Genomic DNA, 21,008 nt, shown 5'->3' with positions numbered 1-21,008 from the left:
TATGCTCTAAGATCAAAAATTGACCAATGAGACCTCATAAAATTACAAAGTTTCTGTAAGGCAAAGGACACCATCAAGAGGACAAATCAGCAACCAACAAATTGGGAAAAGATCTTCACCAATCCTACATCAGATAGAGGGCTAATATCCAATATATATAAAGAACTCAAGAAGTTAGACTCCAGAAAACCAAACAACCCTATTAAAAAATGGGGTACAGAGTTAAACAAAGAATTCTCACCTGAAGAACTTCAGATGGCGGAGAAACATCTTAAAAAATGCTCAACTTCATTAGTCATTAGGGAAATGCAAATCAAAACAACACTGAGATTTCACCTTACACCAGTCAGAATGGCTAAGATTAAAAATTCAGGAGACAGCAGGTGTTGGTGAGGATGTGGAGAAAGAGGAACACTCCTCCACTGCTGGTGGGGTTGCAAATTGGTACAACCACTCTGGAAATCAGTCTGGCGATTCCTTCCTGAAAACTGGGCACCTCACTTCCAGAAGATCCTGCTATACCACTCCTGGGCATATACCCAGAGGATTCCCCACCATGTAATAAGGATACATGCTCTACTATGTTCATAGCAGCCCTATTTATAATTGCCAGATGCTGGAAAGAACCCAGGTATCCCTCAACAGAAGAGTGGATGCAAAAAATGTGGTATATATACACAATGGAATACTATTCAGCCATTAGAAACAATGAATTCATGAAATTCTTAGGCAAATGGATGGAGCTGAAGAACATCATACTAAGTGAGGTAACCCAGACTCAAAAAGTGAATCATGGTATGCACTCACTAATAAGTGGATATTAGCCTAGAAAATTGGAATACCCAAAACATAATCCACACATCAAATGAGGTACAAGAAGAAAGGAGGAGTGGCCCCTTGTTCTGGAAAGACTCAGTGAAGCAGTATTTGGCAAAACCAGAACGGGGAAGTGGGAAGGGGTGTGTGGGAGGACAGGGGGAGAGATGGGGGCTTATGGGACTTTTGGGGAGTGGTGGGCTAGAAAAGGGGAAATCATTTGAAATGTAAATAAAAAATATATCGAATAAAAAAAAAGAAATTTAAAACAAAACAAAGGAGAAAAGCACTGCCACCCAGAGTATAACTCAAAAGCTGCCCATTTGTGTGTGAGTAGTTTACTTCTAGGATCACACTGATGTTGGTCTATGGATTAATCTGCAGAGTTTGCCTTCTTCCAACATCATCTTGTGGTCCCCACACACTAGCATGCTCCACCCTAGAAAACTTAAACTCTACATACTTCCAGCAATCCTGCCTCCCAGCTGTTGGAAAAAGCAGCTTTGTAGCCCAAAGATAGGCTTGAAAGGCTGCGTGTAGCAGCTGTTAGTGGCAAACTGTCAGCAATGGTGGCAAACGGGGTTTAGATCTAGTAAAGGACATTTAAGGCCTTGTGGGAGGATCAGCAGCTGTACCCACTCCTGCATATATTTAATGAGCTAGGATCAGAGACACTAAGATTCAGGCTTGTAGCCATGTTTCATATATCAAAAAGGGAAAACAAAAATCATTTCAGGAATTCCCAAGGAATATTTTTAATAATACATATTTTAGTGCTTTTATTTTTTTTATTCAATATATTTTTTATTTACATTTTAAATGATTTCCCCTTTTCTGGCCCCCCACTCCCCGAAAGTCCCATAAGCCCCCTTCCTTTCCCATTCTCCCACCCACCCCTTCCCACTTCCCTGTTCTGGTTTTGCCCTATACTGCTACACTGAGTCTTTCCAGAACAAGGGGCTACTCCTCCGTTCTTCTTGTACCTCATTTGATATGTGGATTATGTTTTGGGTATTCCAGTTTTCTAGGCTAATATCCACTTATTAGTGAGTGCATACCATGATTGATCTTTTGAGACTGGGTTACCTCACTTAGTATGATGTTCTCCAGCTCCATTTGCCTAAGAATGTCATGAATTTATTGTTTCTAATGGCTGAATAGTACTCCATTGTGTATATATACCACATTTTTTGCATCCATTCTTCTGTTGAGGGATACAAGGGTCAGTATAATCAATTTATCCTGATATTTACAAGTTAATCTTGCATTTTCCTGGTTCTATTTCTTTTTAATTTCACTTTATATGCATAGGTATCTTGCTTGCATGTATGTCTGTGAGCCATATGTGTGTATTGCCCACAGAGGCCAGAAGAGTATCCTCTGGAACTGGAGTTACACACGGTTGGCTGTTAGTCACTGTGTGGATGCTAGGAATCAAACTGAGGTCCTCTAGAGCAATAGAGAGTGTTCTTAAGAGCTGAGCCATCTCTCTAGGCCCTGTTTTTTCTGGTTCTTAATTAATGTCCATCTGTGATGAGCATTACTGAAATATTTATATTCTATTCAGGGAAGTCTCATTGGTTTTCTTGTGGAGCACCAGATTTAAAAAGAACAGAGCAGCTGAGCTCTCACATCACTGGCCTCAAACCTACTCAGTCTGTAAAAATCCTGAGACTCTGCTAAGAACATTTTTAACTTGAAGGATGTTGAAATGATCTATTTCTGTTCACCATTAAGGGACGTGTGGGATTTGGCATTAAGACCTCTATTATTAAAATCTTCCTCCTTGCAGTGGTATTACGTGGTATGCCTGTATTTCTCTGACCTTAAGGTAGAGCACAGGCCAAGCTAAAACCTGGCAAATGAATGAAGTTAGTTTCAAAGACATAGAGTTAAACTGAATCCAAGAAGCAAAGACGTAATCAAGGGCCAAAACAAAAGCCAATTGCTGTGTCCGGCTGGCAGACGCTAATAAATGAGTAAATTCATGCAAGCTGGACAAAAGTCAGAGGTAGATGAGGAAGTAGCAGCCAGGGCTACGAGAAGACTATCTACCTTTAATTCTGCTAAAGAGCATCTTGGTTACTCAAGCAGGAAAGGAATTTTGCAGGCACATCTGTCCTAGGATATGACAACCTTTGCACTTGACACGAGAACCCATTGTTTGAGTGAACTTGGTATTTCTCTCAGCAGTAATGTGTGGTCATCCAGGCTCCTATTAGGGCAATTTCAAGGGAATGCCCTCTACCTGGATTGCAATCACCTCTGTCAGTCTCCCCAAGGAATCCCAAGCTGAACCATGTCTAAATACTGACTTCTTGATATTTTTCTACGCTTAATATGACTATTAAGCATCATGTTTAATAAGCCAGTGGAGAGTTTTCAAAAAGTGTTAATGAGAATGTAGGTCATGTCATCCCTGTTTCTTGGTGACTCAATATTTGACATTTACTTAATGCCCTTTGAATGACAACAGTTGTGCCAGCTGCTGGCTGAAGGGGAATTTTCCTGCCATACTTAGACTGTTTATCTTCATTAGCTCGTTGCTAGAACTCACTCTGGAAAAACATGGAAGCTGCCATTCATTTTCTATTGTAGCCCTATTCCTGTTTTGTGTAGTTCTAATGTCTACTCAATTATTTAGTCTGTGTTTGTTTCCTTTGATATTCAGACTTTTAATTTCTACTAATATGTTTTAATACATCAGTAAAGAACACACATTCGTAAAAAAGTGCAATGTTTCTATGTTATCTATGTTTAATTTAGAACTACTGTATAATTTCATCTCATTTTAAATGTACATTTTATTTTAAGATTTACTATAAGATCTGTCAGGAAGGTTTGAGTAGTTTGAATGAAAATGGTCCTATAGATTGATAGGGACTGGCACTTCCGGAAGGTGTGGCCTTGTTGGAGGACGAGAGTCACTGGGGTGGGCTTTGAAGTCTCAAAAACTCAAACCAGGCCTAGTGTGGCTAATTTTCCTACTGTCTGTGAATCCAAATGTAGAACTCGCAGCTACCTCTCCAGCCCCTTGTCTGCCTGCATGCTACCATGGTTCCCACCATGACAATAATGGACTAAACCTTTGAACTATAAGACAGCCCCAATTAAATGGTTTCCTTTATAAGAATTTTTGGGCTAATATCCACTTATCAGTGAGTGCATACCATGTGTGTTCTTTTGTGATTGGGTTACCTCACTCAGGATGATAGTTTCTAGTTCCATTCATTTGCATAAGAATTTAATGAATTCAAAAAAAAGAATTTAATGAATTCAAGGTTTTAATAGCCGAGTAGTAGTGTTCCATTATGTAAATGTACCATATTTTCTGTATCCATTCTTCTATTGAAGGACATTTGGGTTCTTTCCAGCTTCTGGCTATTATAAATAAGGCTTCTATGAACATAGAACATGTGTCCTTGTTATACATTAGAGCATCTTTTGGGTATATAGCTGGGTCCTCAGGTAGTACTATGTCCAATTTTCTGAGGAACCCCAGACGGACTTCCACAGTGATTGTACCAGCTTGTAATTCCACCAACAGTGGAGGAGTGTTATTCTTTCTCCACATCCTCGACAGCATCTGCTGTCGCCTGAGTTTTTGATCTTAGCCATTCTGATTGGTATGAGGTGGAATCTCTGGGTTGTTTTGATTTACATTTCCCTGATGACTGAGGATATTGAGCATTTCTTTAGGTGCTTCTCAGCTTTTTAAGTTTCCTCAGTTAAGAACTCTGTTTAGCTCTGTTCCCCATTTTTAGTAGGGTTATTTGTTGTATAAAATGACTGAATCCATAGCTTTACACTCCCAGTCCCCATTGAGGGCCGTCCAATCTTTACCCATTGTGACATGACATTGTCATCTACAAATGCATTTACTGGGTCACATCATAGCCATTCCTAAGCCTTGGGGTGAACTACCTGTTTGAATGAAATATATCCCATCACTGCAAGCTAAAAATATAAACAAGTCACTAACAGCAGAAATTTCTAAAAGCATAAGTGAGGGTTAAGAGGGTTCTGTATTTGCTTCTATGGATTTCAACCTTTTAAAAGGTACATATCAGTCTCCTATGACAGATGCCACCTACTACTAAGGGTGCATAAGGTTCAAACAAACTTTAAAAGGAAAATATATTTCCAGAATCTGGGGAGAAGGGGCAGGCATCAATTACAAAGTGCCCCAAGACTGAGGTCTCAATATTGCCTTAGAGAACCCCTACACTCCACTTGCATTATATTTGCATTCTTAAGTAAGGACATAGAAGAGACATTCTATTCTGTGCAGTTTGTATTCCATGGAATGTCATTAAATCCATGGCACCTTTACAACACTCCATCTATTAAGTCTTGTGAGCTTATTATACAGAGTGGTGCTGACTGAGTACTGCTCTCCTGACTTCACTCCCTTCAGAGGCTCTATACTTATTCTTGTCTTGACCTCAGATGTACAAATGTTCCAAAAACAGGCTGAGCAAGTGTGTAAATGTCTTATAAACACTGGCTCATTTTATCTTCTAAATAACTACACGAAAACATCTCAAGAAACAAATTCAAAACATTAAGAGGTTAGCCTGACATACTAAGATGGATCGTCTAGACTGCACAAAGCTAAAGCTGTAGCCTTCGTGTCCCTTGTTTTTGTTTTAGTGTCCCTTGAACTGTGCGTTAGGGTTCTCTCATTGTGAAAAATACTTGAGATAAAGCATTTAGGGAGGAAAGTTTTTACTCAGGCTCATGATTTCAGAGATTTAGTCTATGCTTCTTTGGTTCTGTTGCTTTGGGTCTGTGATGTCACAGTGTATCATGCTGATGGTTTCTATTCACCTAAATTGGCTGCAATCAGAGAAAGTTGAACCACTTTAACGGCAAACTGCCAATGTCCTACATCTGTTCCAGGAGACCTCACCTCCCAAAGGGTCCCTCCTCCTAATAGTGTCACGGGCCATTGAACACACTTTTAACAGGAGCCTTTGAGGGAATATTTCCAACCCTGAGAAAATTAATTTCACTTAAAGTTGCTGCCATTTTCCCAGTACTCAAAGCTCACTCCAGCCTCCATTTCTCTAAGGAAACACACCCAAGTAGTTGGGTAGTTGGTTTCCACTACCACCAATCCTCCAGACTTGATCCCCTCTCTACTTCCGTCTATAACAGCCATGCTAGATGACACAGACATTTCTTTATTATTATTATTATTATTATTATTATTATTATATTTGCTTTATTTACATTTCAAATGGTATTCCCTTTCCGAGTTACCCTCCAAAAGCTCCCTTACCCATCCCCCCTCCCTCTGCTCACCCTCCCCCACAATTTCCTGACTTGCATTCCCCTATTCTGGAGAATCACACTTTCACAGGACCAATGGCCTCTCCTCTCACTGATGTCTGAAATAGTCATCTTCTGCTACATATGTATCTGGAGCCATGGGTCCCTCCATGTGTGGTCTTTGGTTGGTGGTTTAGTCCCTGGGAGCTCTGGGGGCGGGGGGTACTGGTTGGTACATATTATTGTTCCTCCTGCAGGGCTACAAACCTCTCCAGCTCCTTGGGTCCCTTCTCTAGCTGCTCCATTGGGGACCCTATGCTCATTCTATTGGTTGACTGTGAGACATGGTTATTTTGATCTACTTTCCAATAAGGATCAAAGTATCCACACTTTGGTCTTCCTTCTTCTTGAGCTTCATGTGGTCTTTGAGTTGTATCTTGGATATTCTGAGCATTTGAGCTAAGGTCCCCCTTTGAATTCTGAGAGTCTCTCATCTCCCAGGTCTCTGGTACTTTCTGGAGGGTCCCCCCCACTTCCTACCTCCCGAGGTTGCCTGTTTTCATTCTTTCTGCTGGCCCTCAGGGCTTCAGACAGCAAAAGACATACATGGACTATGGTAGTATTAACAGAAAAGTTATCTTTTTTGAAGTTTCTAGAATTTCAAAAGAAAAATTTATAGTAATTAGTCAACCTTCATTTTTATTAATGTTCCTGCCTAGAGCTGAGAAGCCCAGAGGCAAGACTCCTACTTAATCCATGCCCATAGCTCAAGGTTGGGTTAGATAAATTTGGAGAGTATGGGATGAAATAGATTAGGGGTGTAGGCAAGCGATAAGTGGATATAAATGCCATCCGTTTGTTCTTTAGGTTGATCTCTGTTATGGCTGACTTCCTCCCTTCTGGACTCTTCCAACATGATGACTGGAAAGGGTTAATATTTAATTCTTCTGTGGAAATCAGTCAGTGACTACCAACATTTCAACCATACTTGAACTTCTTAGCTTTGCACACAACCACACAAGAAGGCTTCTGCCTTCTGCCTTCTGCCTTCCCACTGCCTTCCATTCCTGTCTCATTGATACCTACACAGAGTGCCTACAACACCACTCCTCCTTCAACTCCCTGGGCTTGACAAGTTTCCTCTCTGAATGCATTTACCCCCTGTCTGCCTTAGTCACATCTCACATCCTTGAGGACTTATGATAAACACAACTTGGGTTTAAAGGCTTTACCTATCTTGCCCACACAGATAGTGCTAGGTTGAGTGATACGTCTCTGCTCTAGACTCTGATTTAAAAAAACAGATCTAGCCTCAACATGAGGACAATATACAGTATTGCCAATCTTTGTTTTACTGTGTTTTCATAATTTTTGTTTCACTTTTGAATCTGACATGCCAGAGACTTGTGTGTCTTTAAAATACATGAGCTATTATTCAGAAGCTACTGCAGGAAGTGAAGGGCTATCTCACAATACTGCCCCCAGCCCAGCATGGCAAACATGATGACAGGTCTTTTCCACCCCTTTCCTCCTCCTTATTAAACCATTCGATTGCATTCCTAAAGCCAGCCCCTTTAATAAATAGCCCAAGGTCTATTCCCTTAGTTGGCCACTGGCTCCAAGCCCTTAGTTGGCCACTGATCACCAAGGTCCAGCTATCAAAATTCATTATTGGATAACCTGTTCAATCAGGACTCACCAACTCACCCTAGTCCTTAAAAACTACTCCTGCTGAGAAACACATACTGCTTGCTGTCTTTGTCCAATCCAGAGACAGCTCCCCCACCCCACCCTGAATTGTCCCTCCGATAGTAAATCTCCTTTGTTCTGAGAATTTAGCGTCTGGGTGTGTTCTATAATGACGCTGAGGCACCTTACTGGAAGAAAACATCAAAAAGAGACCTTTTTTTTTTTTTAACCTGAACATGGTTGTAATCAAATGCAACAAGCAAGTATTGTACCATAAATGCATTAAAGTATCAATAGTTACACATAGACTAACTCTGTAAGAGAAATGGTGTATCCCCTTCCTGCTTCAGACTTGTCCCCCAGACAGCTTCATTGCACTGGTCTGACACAGTGAAGGGTACAAAGATAAATGAGGCACTCTGCAACCCAATGAGAGAGACAGCATTTTTCCAATGGAATTCGCATGACTTCGTTTGGTCCCAAATGTATGATTCGCATGCTCATGAGAACTCTTTTGACTTTTATTCTTACTTGATCTGTATTTTCAGGGAACACAGAATTGCCTCTTATCACTGATCCCTTTGTTTTGCCCTGAACTTTCCTCTTAAGGCCTATTTCAGGAAGTTTAGAATTTGAAGAACAAGCCCACTCTTACAAATTCAGTGGCTATTTGAATATATGCATTGATTCTTTTAAGTCTTGTTAAAAACAAAAATTGATGAAATAACACTCAGGGCTTGAGCCTCCTAGAGAAATAACTTTTTATCACCCTATCTATTTTACAGATCTCTAATATTTGGATTTTTTTTTCCTTAAGCAGGAATTCCTAGAGAGCCAGGGTAGCGCTAACCAACTGATCTGCTCAGGGAACACAGTGCTTGGAAATGCAAAGAAAGGTAGAATTCTTTTCTTGTGTGCCTTGAAGAATTATTTTGCCTTCCCTTTGTCCGAGTTTCCATGGAAACTCCTCTCCTGGAAATGAGCAGTTCATCAGAGCCCTCATCCTGAATGTAAGCGGAACACAGGGCTGATGCTGTGATCTATTTTAGTGCAGCCACGGCTTGCAGAAATCCAGGAATAATTATTATATTCATAAGGAGGTCAGGCAACATGAAAATGAGTATAATGGGGAAACAATGGCTTGGGTGGCAGCTTTAATGTTCCCGTTGCCTTTGTGTAGATGGAATGGGGTGAGGCGTGCTTCTTACTTGTATCTGAAACAATGAGCAGCAGGCAGCAGAGAAACCCGCAGATACCAAATCAGTCCATGCCTCGAGAGCCTATCAACATCATGACAGTGGGAGAAATTGTTTCAAAATAACAAAAATGGACACAGAAATCAGTTTGTCATCTACTGGGAAACAACTTTGGAGAAAATCCACTTTAAATGGAGATACAAGTAGTAGGGATTATACGTTCTGTTCGGAAAGGTTTGGTTAAGAAACCCCATGATGTATTTGAGTTGAAATCGTGAAGCAAGACTTCCTGTCTTTCTGGGGGGGGGGGGGGGTGGGGGGTGGCAAAGGGAATGTTACAAGATGATGCTATGTCAATAGCACTGTGCAATACAAAGTTAGAAACTCCCAAAGCCTCGCCGAGGAATAGTATTAGGGATGGTAGGAAGGGAGGAAAGCAGTACTTATTAACAGTGTAATATGTGCCATATATGGACCACCAGTCAGCATTACTCAAAGATATGTGGAGTAGGTTATTATACTGAGAAGCACTGAGAGTTTCTCTTTCAAGGGGTCCTTTGGCATTGACTTCCATCATAATGATGTTTGTCTAAATATTGAGGATTTTGTCTGTCTAGGACACATGTACATCCTGATTAGATCCCCACAAAGTTGGGGCTGGAGAAATGGCTCAACAGTTAAGAGCACCAGGCCATCTCTGTGGTCCGAATATATTTATTCTAAATAAGAAGATAAAAAAAAGTTAAGTCCTCAAGATGGCTCAGCGGTTAAGAACACTGACTGCTCTTCCACAGGTCCTAAGTTCAATTCCCAGCAACCACATGGTGGCTCACAACCATCTGTAATGGAATCTGATGCCCTCTTCTGGTGTGTGTCTAAAGACAGCTACTATGTACTCATATAAATAATAATAAATAAATTATATTTTTAAAATATTCATATTAATAAAAGTATTTAAGTACTCTAAGATAACCAAGGTGACACATACATTTAATCTCAGCATGTAAGAGGCAAAGGGAGGTGGATCTTTGCGAGTTGTAGACCAGCCTGTTTTACATAGAATATTCTAGTCAGAGATATACAGTCTCAAACAAAACAAAACAAGACAAAAAAATTAAAAGTTAAATAATCTATAATACTTAATATTTACTAAATATTATTTCAGTTCAATATATAACAGATATCTTAGCCTGGCACTATATATAGCTCAGTGGTAGAGCACATGCTTAGCATACAGAGCCTGACTAATCAGCAACCAAAACAGAAAATGCATAGCTACACACTAGTATTGAATATACTGATGTCTGTGCATAACTAGAGTTTTCTAAAAGATCACAGCTGTTTCAAATTTCTTCTGTCCTGTGCCAGTCAAGTTCTAGCTATGGAAATTTTCTTAGTTTCTAAAACTATATAGCTCCATTTGGTTTTTCCTTCTTCCTCTCTGAATTCAATGCTAGTATTGAATGCATTTTCCAGGAGTCTCATTTCAGTAGAATTCTGTTGGCTTCTATTGTGATGACATCACTGTGAGGTGGAAGGAGTCACTCTTCCTCCTGAAAAAAGAACTGCAAGGGGGAGGGGGAGGTATCACTGACATGATCTCCACTCTCCAACTCTCTGGAAATACAAGCAGCATAATCTTTAATTAGTTGTTAACCAGACTTAACCAGAATGGTGAGTTTTGACACTGTAGAGGTAGCCTGTGTTGGCTATTCACACCACTCATCTGTCGGTGAAACTGTAACTGTATACTTTGTAAACATTGCAACCCTCACGGACAGCCCCCTACCTGAGCAGCTCCAGCAGCCAGGCCCCTCCCCTAGACCTAACTGTCATAATGCCCTTTCTACCCTCTGTAACTGTCACAAAGATTATCTCCAGCCCCTCAATAGGACCTTCTCCAGATTATGCTAATTTGGGGTGAAAGTGTCAGGAAAGCTCTGCCCCCTAAGAAATCCTATATAAGCCAATTACCTGCTGTCCGCTCCCTCCTGGGAGCAGAGGCAGCCACTCCTGGATTCGTCCCCCCACACCCTGGACCCTCCAATAAATCTCTTTTATGAGATTTGCTGCTTGGTGTGACTCATCAGAAGAAGCAATGAAGAAAAGAAGGGAAGAATAGGAGGAGCCGGGCTGAAGCCCCTTAGCTCCTCAGCTCAGCTGGGTGTAGTCTCCCCTAGAAGCTGCAATGTCTCTGCTGAGGCTTCTTCCTCTCAGACTTTGTGGTTCTTAAGCTCCTGTATCTCAGGATGCCCTTTCATTGGGACACAGTCACACCTCAGAGCTGTTTGCTTCCTGGGTTCCCATGTCTTAGGATGCCCTTCCATTGAGATATTTTCTCCCTTCAGAGCTTCGTGATTCCTGGGCTTCCCCTATATCTTCTCATCCAAGCAGAAAGGCCAAGAGCCTTGCCTTCTCATTGTCAACAACAAAGAACAGCTTAAGGGACTGGTCTTTAGAACATGGTTCATTATCCACACTTGTGAAACATGGTACAAAACATCTTATGCAATACAAACAACACATCATCGTGAAGAAAGGACTGTTCCCATGTCCCCAGATGTGGGACTCAGGCTGTGGGGGTGACAGGGCAGCCTGACTGTATCATTTTAGGGGGGATGGGTGGTATAAGAATACAGGTCTGCTTTTTCTCTTTCTGTCCTTGTTACTTAATTCACTCCCAGTTTTACAGCTCTCATTCCATATTCCAAGCGCAGTAAGATGCTATGAGAGAGTGAGTCAAGCACACTCTCCACCCTCAGGCTGGGGGTGGGGAGGCTTAGGCACAGGACTGGGCTCAGAAGCAAGGACTCTCCTCCCACAATCCTCCCCAGTCTCTTCACACACAGGCTTTGCTTCTGGGAATTCAAGTAGAAATTACAGGAAGCTTCAGTGATGTATAGACTCTGGCAATCGCTTGCCTATACCCCCTAATCCATTTCATCCCATACTCTCCAAATTTATCTAACCCAACCTTGAGCTATGGGCATGGATTAAGTAGGAGTCTTGGCTCTGGGCTTCTCAGCTCTAGGCAGGAACATTAATAAAAATGAAGGTTGCCTAATTACTATAAATTTTGCTTTTGAAATCCTAGAAACTTCAAAAAGGATAACTTTTCCCTTAATACTACCACAGTCTATGTATGTCATTTGCTGTCTGAAGCCCTGAGGGCCAGCAGAAAGAATGGAAACAGGCAACCTCAGGAGGTAGGAAGTTGGGGGGGGGACCCTCCAGAATGTACCAGAGACCTGGGAGATGAGAGAATCTCAGAACTCAAGGGGAGAGACCTTAAATGAAATGCCCTACAGTGGGGAGAGGGAACTTGTAGAAACCACCTCCAGCAGAAAGACAGGGTATCAAGTGAAAGATGGGGTTGCCATCCCAGAGTCAAAAACCCTGACCCATAGTTGTCCCTGTCTGAAAGAACTGCAGGGACAAAATGGAGAAAAGCCTGAGGAAGAGGCAGTCCAGCAATAGGTTCAAGGCAAGATTCACCTGGGGTGGGGGGATTGGGGAGGAGGCCCCAAGGCCTGACACTACTACTGAGGCTATGGAGTGATCTCCAAAAGACCCATCAAACAGGTGATGCAGATATTTACACCCAAACAATGGACAGAAGTTGCTGACCCCTGCAGTTGAATTAGGGAAAAGCTGGGAGAAGCTGAGGAGGAGGGCGACCCCGTAGGAAGACCAGCAGCCTCAATTAACCTGGACCCCCAAGATCTCTCAGACACTGGACCACCAAGTAGGTAGCATACACCAGCTGATATGAGGCCCCCAACATATATACAGCAGAGGACTTCTGGGTCTGGGTTCAGTAAGAGAAGATGTACCTAACCCTCACGAAACTAGAGGTCCCAGGGAGTGGGGAGGTCTGGTGGTTGGGGGTTGGGGTCAGGGACATCCTGTGGAGACCAGCAGGGGAGAAGGTGGGATGTGGAACAGTCAAAGGATGGACCAGGAAAGGGATAAAATCTGGAGTGGAAAAAAAAATTAAATAAAATTTAAAAAAATAAAATAAAATGAAAAAACTTTAGTTCCTTATTTATTAAGTCAAAAAAACTCTGATATCAAAACATTTTAATACTCTAAGAAATTTGTTTTCATGGAGCATAATAAGTACAAATTGATGCTTGTGTATACTTGGATAAAAACAGAAAATTTCCTCTCTCCAGACCTAAAACCAGATCTATCATTCATGCAAGAAGTGTTTATTGAGCATGTGCTCTCTACCAACACTTACACCCACTCTAGCCTATGACTCATCAAATCTCAGGGATCTTGTGAGCACGTAAGGCACAGTGTGGTGAGAATGCATTTAGCTAGACACTCTGTCATGGGGACATTCTTTCTAGCAACCACAGTTTACAGCACTGGCTTCACTAATGGCCAACCTCACACTCCATGTCTATTTCTGGAACTGCACTGTGCCTCAAACAGGGTCTCCTTTGGTTTCCTTCCCAATTCACCTGAGACAGCTCCCCTCCTCTCTCTGGTCAACCACCAAGGCCTCTGGGGAAGTGAGAGCCAATCTCTGGGAAGAATGCTTTCAGCTAGGTCCTAACACCTATTTCTAGAACATATTGGTCCCACCCAACCCCCACCCCACACTACATTACATACTTCTTTTTTAAATTTCCATAATTTATCATGTGACTTGTATATCTGGCTCCCAAATCCAAGTCATTTCATTTTTTTTATTCTAGACCTATCAAGTTCTAGCTATTACTTTCTGAACCGTGAAGTCTTACTTGTTTTTCTCATCTCGCTTCATAGGCTTACTTCTAACTACATTTACTGGAACAGAGTCAATGTTCAGGCACAGTGTGGCTACTTGGTCTCTCTCTACATTTTCCTTGGCATTTTATTTACCATGAATACTTCAGCAATAATAGAGAATGTAATCAAATGCTCAAATATGACTTAGCTTTAACCTTTGCTGAAATAAATTTGTGAAGACCAAATGTATTAGTCAGGATTTCTATTCCTACACAAACAAACATCGTGACCAAGAAACAAGTTGAGGAGGAAAGGATTTATTCAGCTTAGATTTCCACACTGCTGTTCATCACCAAAGTCAGGACTGGAACTCAAGCAGGTGAGCAAGCAGGAGCTGATGCAGAGGCCATGGAGGGATGTTCCTTACCGGCTTACTACGCTTTGGCTTGCTCATCTTACTTTCTTATAAAACCCAAGACTGAGCCCAGGGACCAGCCCAGGGATGGCACCACCCACAATGGGACCTCCCACCCTTGATCACTAATTGAGAAAATGCCTGACAACTGGATCTCATGGAGGCATTTCCTCAAGGGAGGCTCCTTTCTCTGTGATAACTCCAGCTTGTGTCAAGTGACACACAAAACCAGCCAGAACACCAACTGTGAACATTCTGAGCAGACTTTTTAAGAAGTCATATTATAGACACCTGAATAACTTCTGTGTGATCATATGAACTTGGAGAAGAGAAGATGCTAATCACTCACAAATGGCAAAGGCAAGTTGATATCAGGATGTAAGCCATGCTTTCTCATAATCAATTTGAATACAAATATCTCAAAATAAATAATACATTTTCCTGAAAAAGACATAAAACATTTTTTTTTCTTTAAGTAAACTTTAGATTCTTGGTCAAATCTTTTTTCATTTCTATTTTGTCTGTCTGTCTAGCCGAATGTTAGCATCATCTCAAAAAATATTAAATTAAATACTACAAAACTGCCCCCAAGATTGAGTCCATCAATATTTCAACATGGATGGGGAAGGGGCTCACGAGGCCTCTTCCTTCCTGAGGGATGGACTGTTGGCAGTTACTGGCTTCAGGGAGAGGTGTTACTTTCTCCAGTGCTGTAACCACCGGTAAGTTGCACATAATAAATAACAAATAACCTTCCTTCCCTTAGGCAAGAAACTCTAAATTAAGTGGATTACCTACACAAAGATCTGAAACAAGTACAAGGGCTACTTGCTGAAAGAAGAGGAGTTTCACTGGGAGATGGGGAAGTGATAGGAGAGAAAAATAAAAGGTTAAGAAGCAATTAAAAGTTATCATTTGCACATATGAAATTATCAAAGAATAATGAATACTCTTCTAGGAGTCTGCAGGCAGAGTTACTTATGGATGAGGCTGGGCTTCAATGCTTAGCTCCTTCCCCACTCCACCCCAAAATTCTCTGAACGCCATTCTTTAGCATATATCTAGGGTACATCAAGAGTTAAGGTGATTTTATGTAAAAGTGACAGTTATGGAGTCACTGTCAGAACAACTGGTTCTCTTCATCAGTTGCAGTAATAGATTGTCTGATATTTTATTATGTTGTGTTATGTCTCTTAAGTATTTGTAAACTATCCTCACTAGCTTCCAGTGAGAAATGGAGAAATTTAAATATTCATGTTACGGTTTGCATATTGGGTCCCTAAGACTATAAATGGATCATTCAAAGACAAAACCAATTCACGGAATTCAAACTATAAAACTGTTTCCTTCTACCCAGCATTGGTGCCATATGCCTTTCATTCACAGCAGACGCAGGCAGATCTCTTGTGAGTTAGAGGCCAACCTGGTCTACAGAGCAAGTTCCAGGACAGCCAGACTACCCAGAGAAACCCTGTCTTGAAAAACAAACAACAACAAAAACCCTGTTTCCTCCTATTTCTCAAGTAAAAGACTGAAAAGTGCCATGTGTGATTTCCTAACTAATCTTATCTTAAAAAAAACACTAAAGCAACCTAGAGCAGAGACCTTAAATTCTGTCCCATTTTATAAATAGGGAAAAATAAGACCTGGACTTTTATGAGTTGACCAAGTTCCTAGAGAAATAAAAACCACTATACAACCAAAGTCTCCGAGATGTTAAAGTCACAAACTACCAGGCCTGGTAGCAGATTCCTGTATTGCCCTCATTGGAGGGGCAGAGACAAGAGGGTCCTGACTTTAAGGCAAGCCTGTGCTATGCAGAGTCTGTCTCAAACAATGACAAAAGTGCACAGAACACCACATTTAAACTCTGCGATTCATTTGTACAGACAGAGCAAATGCAGAGACCATTGTTATATTTCATTTTTAGAAAGCCTGATATTGTACCTTTTTCATGCATTCACCAAAATCAAAATATATTTTCTGGATCACGTTTCATCTCCAGTGTTGGAGTTGAATTTGTTCTCTAACAACTCACAGCACTCATTTCTATAGGGAACAAAAAAGTGATATGAAGTGAGCTATTTATTGAGGTCAATCACTTAACTTCTTGTACTATTCTGAGATAACTAGGCTAATAATGCCTTTTTAAAGTATGTCCTTTACAAGCTGCTTCTGTCCTTTTGTAGAAATAGTGTTGGTGATGCAGTAATGACAATTTGAAGAATTTGCTCAAAGGTGGATAAATGCCAAGAATTCAGGTATTATCTGAAATTTCCCTTACAGTAATTTGCTACACTTTTTTAAAGAATTGTAGTGCTTGTAAACACACATTGTAGTAATAAAGGGTCTCACATATGAATGACTGATATGAAATATATTTACAAAATCTGTTCATACTAGTTTCCAGGCCTTGGCTGGCCTTCAGCTCAACTCTTTTCCAGGGTATCTTCCAATGTATTGAGAATCTCACTTCTGGATTTTTTTCCTTAAGATTTATTTATTTTATGTATATAAATACACTATGTTCAAACGCACCAGTAGAAGGAATTGGATTCCATTACAGAAGGTTGTGAGCCACCATGTGATTGCTGGGAATTGAACCCAGGTCCTCTGGAAGAGCAGTCAGTGCTCTTAATTGCTGAGCCATCTCTCCAGTCCACTTCTGAATTTCTTAATAGCTGAGTAAAATATACAAAAGAACACAAAAGTATCAAATAACACTATTATACCATACTGAGAACATTTTTTTAAAGGCATATTTTCCTCTTCTCTCACAACAATCACACAAAATGCAGACCTGGAAGTTAAGTACAGCAGTGATTAGCGAGTTCACAGCCAACATTTTCATTTGTGAGTCAATATATATTTGATGGTGATGTATATTTAGCCAGCATATCATCTAAAAATAGAAATGTAAACACATATATGACTTCAGAGTGGTAAAAAGGCAGTCAGGTCCAAATTCACATCATAATTGTTAACCTGGCTAAGTTTGACCTCAAATGCACAAGGAATGTTTCTAGAAGGATTAAATATATAAATAAATATTTCTTAGCAAAAAAAATGAAAAAGTTTTAATTGATAGGAAAATGACATTTTTGCATTGTTGAATTTCTCGTTTGATTATATTACTAATAAGGGAGGATAGGCTTTTTAAATGACTTATTTATTAATTTAATTACATTAAATTTATTACATTTTAAATTAATTTATTATATTCATGTTATACTATGAAAATAATATTAAATGAAAGTGAGTTAGAGAATTTCTGTTTTGTTTTGTTTTTTGAGGCAGGAACTCTCTATGTAGTGTTGGCTGTCCTGGGACTATGTAAATCAGGCAGACCTCAAACTCACAGAGATCATCCTGCTTCTGCCTCTGCCTCTGCCTCTGCCTCTGCCTCTGCCTCCGCCTCCGCCTCCGCCTCCGCCTCTGCCTCTGCCTCTGCCAGACAACTGGTGCTATCAGCAATGTATTTGGCTGGGCAACTGCAGTGGTTCAAGAAGCTTAGAAATGGTGAGAGCCTTAAAGAAGAAGAGCAAAGCTGCCGCTGTTAACAAACACCAGCTGGGGGCAATTCCAGCTGCTGATCCTCTTTCAGCTACAAGCAAAGTTGCTAAAGAACTCAGCATGCAAGTAATGGGCTATGGTTTACCCACGCCTTCAATGCCAGCACTCTGACTTCCAGGCCACCCTGGTCTACAAAGTGAGTTCCAGGACAGCCAAGGCTACACATAAAACACTGTCTTGGAATAACAAACAAAACAAAACAAAAACTCAACATAAACCAAGCCATGTAGTTCAACATTTGAAGCAAACTGGAAAGATGAAGCAGTGGTGCCTCATGAGCTGATGAAAAAAGTTTTAAATCACCCTTTTTAACTATTATCCTTGCTTACTCTACACAATAAAAAAAATGAATTATTTCCTTTTTTAAAGTATTTGTTGATCCTTTGTGAATTTCACATCATGCACTCCTATCCCACTCATCTCCCCATCCCTTCCTTCATATCTGCCCTCTGCCCATGTAAACTCCCCCAAAAAGAAAATAGAAAAGAATTAAAAAGAAGTAAAACAAAACAAACTAAAACCATGTCATAGTGGAAGCAGTCGTGTGTCACAGTGTGTACCACATTATACCCTTTATCCACATACATTTACAGGCAGATGAGTCTCTGGCCTGGTTTCTGGCTTCTGCCACCCTATCAATACTGGATCCTCATTGGGACGACTCTCCAAAACCCTGTTGTTGCCCTGAGCCATGGAGATCCCACAGCTTTGGATCTGCAGGACCAGCCCCTTCACGTGCTCCAACAGTTCACAGATGGGGTACATGTTGGAATGAGCCAACTCGAAGCCGTGGAGCTGGTAGCTAAGTTGGTCAACTCATCAGCTCTCCTGCATCCCTGCCACCAGGGTGAGCTCTCCAGCACTGCCCAACTGGCTCACCCATGCCTTTGCCACCAGGGTCAACCCTATCCCGCTCCCTAGCCGAGGTGCAGGACCCATCTCCCAGTCACTTCAGCCAGTGAGGGGCAAAGGCAGCTCTTCCTGCTCTCCTTACTCTGAGTCCAGCTCTCCCATTCACAGCAGACAGGGAGGGGCAAAGGAGGAGAGGAGGGATAAGGGAGGGGAAGGCATCTCTCCCTAAATTCATTTCTTGATTGTGATTTGCAACACAATGTCAACTGCTTACTGTGTTAGTCAGGGTTTCTATTCCTGCACAAACATCACGACCAAGAAGCAAGTTGAGGAGGAAAAGGTTTATTCAGCTTACACTTTCCATATTGCTGTTCATCACCAAAGGAAGACAGGACTGGAATTCAAGCAGGTCAGAAAGCAGGAGCTGATTCAGACACCATGAAGGGATGTTACTGGCTTGCGTCCCCTGGCTTGCTCAGCTTGCTTTCTTATAGAACCCAAACTGCCAGCCCAGAGATGGCACCACCCACAATAGGTCCTCCCACCCTTGATCACTAATTGTGAAAATAAATGCCTTACAGCTGGATCTCATGGAAGCATTTCCTGAAAAGAGGCTCCTTTCTCTGTGATAACTCCAGCTTGTGTCAAAACCAGCCAGTATACTTACGGACCAAGAAGGCCTTCCAAGAACCAAACTTGCACCCCAAACACTAGTAACAGTCACTGGTGAGTGGCCTGCAGCAAATCTGAAATGTTACAGATTTCTGAATCCCTATGAAACTATAACACCTCGGAAGCTCAGTAAGCAACTTGATGTGATACACTGAGAACTAGAGTACCTGCACAACACTGATGGGCAGAAAGTGTCCATTAGATACAACCACGCCTGACTACACATCGAACTACCAACACTTCCAAAGCTGGATGAACTAACTGGACTACTCAGCTTTGCCTCATTCTCCATATTCACCTGACCTCTAGCCAGTCTTCTACCTGTTCTTTAAGGACCTTACCAAACTTCTGCAGGAATAACGCTTCCACAACCAGAAGGGTGAAGAAAATGCTTTCCAAGAATTCATCAAATCTTGAAGCATGGACTCTAAGCTACAGTATTAAACATACATTATCTCAGTGGCAAAGAGGGGTTGATTTTAATGATTCCCTTTTTTGAGTGATAACGGTGTATTTAGGCCTGGTTTCAATGATTTAAAATCAATGGTCTGCTCAAGAAGAAGGAAGACTTAAGTGAGGGTACTATGGTTCCTCTGAGAAAGGGAACAAAATACTAACAGGAGCAAAAGGGAGGCAATGTGTGGAGCAGAGTCTGAAGCAAAGGCCACCCAGTGAGTACCCTCCCTGGGGATTCATCCTATAAACAGTCACCAAACCCCAACACTACGATGAGAAACGTGTACCAAAAGGAGCATGCCATGGCTGTCTCCAGAGGGGCCCTGTCAGAGCCTTATAAATACAGAGGCAGAAACTAGCAACCAAGTATTGAACTGAGCTTGAGGTCCCCAACAGAAGATCTGGAGGGTGGTCCAGAGGAGCTGAAGGGGTTTATAACCCCATGGGAAGGACAATGACTTCAGACACCCAGACACCCCAAGACTCCCAGGGACTGAACCATCAACCAAGGAGTATACATGATTCCAGCCAAAAATATGGCAGAGGAATGCCTTGTTGGGCATCAGTGGGAGGAGTGGTCTTTAGTCAGGTAAAGGCGCAATAGAGGCCACAACAAAGGGAAACGGACGGTGGGGGGGGGGAGGTTGGGAGGGAGGTGGGACTGTGTAGGGTAGAGGAGCATATACATGGAGGCAGGGGGAGGGAGGAGAGGTAGGGAATCGTTGGGAAGGGGGGCTTTTGGGAGGGGGGAAATTAGGAAAGGTCTTACCATTGGCAGTGTAAATGAAGAAGATACTCAATTAAAAAAAATCAATGGTCTGAAACTATAATTCCTTTTGCTACTGTGTTTTCTATTTTATTTCTCCCATAAAACGTATTCTATGTATATTCTTCTATATGTTAAGTTTTTAATATATACCATGAAATTTCTATTTTTGTGAGCACAAATAATGACAAGTGAGAACCCTGAACTCATCACTCCAGTTTCAAGTATAAAGAGAACAGTTTTAGTCTCTTTTTGTTATTGTTACTCTGAGAAGGATGAGGAAAAAAACAATAGATTTTAGCTTCTCCATCCTTCTTGGCTTCTATAGTCATGATACTCCCCATATGTTTCTTTAAAAGTTCAGTCTTTCTTTCTTTCTTAGCTTTAATTTATGGCCACGATGCACCATTCAGACATTCGCCACATATTGGTAAGTCTTTAATTTTCGTGTTCTGAAGCAAGATGCCAAATGTTTCTCCTAACAATTCCCATTCAAGAGTTACAGAACAAAGCAAATCACAGGAGGCCACTCTAGGAAGAAACCTCTTTATCTCAACTTAAAATTCTACAAGTCAACAAA

Source organism: Apodemus sylvaticus, chromosome 6 (assembly GCF_947179515.1).
Source record: "Apodemus sylvaticus chromosome 6, mApoSyl1.1, whole genome shotgun sequence".
Lineage (NCBI taxonomy): Eukaryota > Metazoa > Chordata > Mammalia > Rodentia > Muridae > Apodemus > Apodemus sylvaticus.
This window is presented reverse-complemented; position numbering follows the sequence as displayed.